The sequence below is a fragment of the Leptodactylus fuscus genome, unplaced genomic scaffold, assembly GCF_031893055.1.
Source record: "Leptodactylus fuscus isolate aLepFus1 unplaced genomic scaffold, aLepFus1.hap2 HAP2_SCAFFOLD_127, whole genome shotgun sequence".
Taxonomy (NCBI): domain Eukaryota; kingdom Metazoa; phylum Chordata; class Amphibia; order Anura; family Leptodactylidae; genus Leptodactylus; species Leptodactylus fuscus.
In genome coordinates this window covers 156272-158434 of record NW_027440110.1, presented here as the reverse complement: position 1 = coordinate 158434, position 2163 = coordinate 156272, and the positions used below count along the sequence as shown (strand labels likewise).

Below are 2163 nucleotides of genomic sequence, written 5' to 3'. Positions count from 1 at the left end.
GATTGCCAAATGGATAAACTTTATTTTCATTAAAAGCACACACTACGCATTTCGGGCTGGGTGCCCTTTTTCAAGTGTAAAAGCTGTGTAACACAAAGATAGAAATACAAAACATACAAGTCGAATGCATCCAAGTACAATGCATACTCAATGATTCATCAGGCATGGGAGAGGCATAATCCAGTCCCAGCAGGATTGTAGGGGGAATGTGTATGAAAAATAATTCATAGTTCTTACCTTGCTTTCGTCTTAGCTGGATGCATGTCCAGCCGACAGAAGCAGGTACTATTTATCTCATTGGTGGCAGTGAATGTCCGCGCGCCCTTTTTCCGACGCGCATGTGCAGAGCGCAGCACGCGGGGGTGAATCCCGGCGTGCGGCGGGCAATAGTGTCACTTTTTTAAAATAGGCTTATCTTTTATATGGACTAATCCACCAGTCCTTGGACTAAAATGCAATATTATATATACTATTGGTTAAATGGAATTTGTACTTGGATGCATTCGACTTGTATGTTTTGTATTTCTATCTTTGTGTTACACAGCTTTTACACTTGAAAAAGGGCACCCAGCCCGAAACGCGTAGTGTGTGCTTTTAATGAAAATAAAGTTTATCCATTTGGCAATCAGTCGAGCGCGGTGAACCTCTGTAATTCCCGGTCCCTTGTGATATCATTTGACACCAAAGGTGGCACGGATCTTGCTGTTTCTTGACTCGGGGCGGAACCCCCCCATTTTGAAGTGGTTCAAAGCTATATACAATGGTTGGACATACAACCTCCTAAAGGTGAGAAGCTTTTTTCACTTTCCTGTTCATTTATCCATACGGTACTTCACCATATGCAGCTCGGTGCTGTTCTTTGTTTTTATCTTTAAACTAAAGGAAACAAAGTCCTCAGAGGAAGACGGAAAGCTGTCAGACCGGGTGCGGCGGCAGGGCCGCCGATAGGCCAGTACTACTGCTACTGGCGTCAGGGGCCCGGCCAAATTTAAAAATGCGGGGGGCCCGGGCCCCCTGGCGCCGGCAGCAGTCATTGTATGTCCTGTTTGTTTCAACTCAGATCTGCGTCCAGAGGACGCAGATCTAAGTTGAACACATATGTGGCTGAAGCAAGGAGCTGACACAGGTCAGCTCCTTGCTTCGCCGCTGCCGCCTCTCTCGCTGACACATATGCGGCTGGCTCAGCCGCATATGTGTCAGCGAGAGAGGCGGCAGCGGCGAAGCGAGGAGCTGACACAGGTCAGCTCCTCGCTTCAGCCGCATATGTGTCAGCGTCAGCGAGAGAGGCAGCAGCGGCGAAGCGAGGAGCTGACACAGGTCAGCTCCTCGCTTCAGCCGCATATGTGTCAGCGTCAGCAAGAGAGGCGGCAGCGGCGAAGCGAGGAGGTGAGACAGGTCAGCTCGCTTCAGCCGCTGAAGCGGGGAGCTGACCTGTGTCAGCTCCTCACTTCGCCACTGCCGCCGGCTACCCGGCAGTGTAGACGCGATGTGATGACGTCACATCGCGTCTACAACTGTGCGCCAGTAAGAGAGAGAGGCGCGCAGAGAGCAGTGGGGGAACGAGGAAAAGGTAAGTGTAACGTGGATTATGTGGAACGTGAAACTGGGGGCAGATGAAGGAGAGGATGGCATGACACTGGGGGCAGAGATGGAGGGACATGAATCTGGGGGCAGAGATGGAGAGGATGGCATGACACTGGGGGCAGAGATGGAGGGACATGAATCTGAGGGCAGACATGGAGGGGACATGAATCTGGGGGCAGAGATGGAGGGGACATGAATCTGGGGGCAGAGATGGAGGGGACATGAATCTGGGGGCAGAGATGGAGGGGACATGAATCTGGGGGCAGAGATGGAGAGGACGGCATGACACTGGGGGCAGAGATGGAGGGACATGAATCTGGAGGCAGAGATGGAGGGGACATGAATCTGGGGGCAGAGATGTGGGGACATGAATCTGTGGCAGAAATGGAGGGGACATGGATCTGGGGCAGAGATGGAGGGGACATGAATCTGGGGGCAGAGATGGAGGGGACATGAATCTGGGGGCAGAGATGGAGGGGACATGAATCTGGGGACAGAGATGGAGGGGACATGAATCTGGGGGCAGAGATGGAGGGGACGGCATGACACTGGGGGCAGAGATGGAGGGACATGAATCTG

At 52.3% G+C, this 2163-nt stretch overlaps 2 pseudogenes; one reads left to right on the top strand and one right to left on the bottom strand.

Annotated features, from left to right (window-relative positions):
* Window positions 1–1097: 1097 nt before the first annotated feature.
* LOC142186998 (small nucleolar RNA SNORA17) lies at window positions 1098–1210 on the bottom strand (annotated as a pseudogene).
* Window positions 1152–1266, top strand: LOC142186997 (small nucleolar RNA SNORA17; annotated as a pseudogene).
* The last annotated feature ends 897 nt before the right edge of the window (window positions 1267–2163 follow it).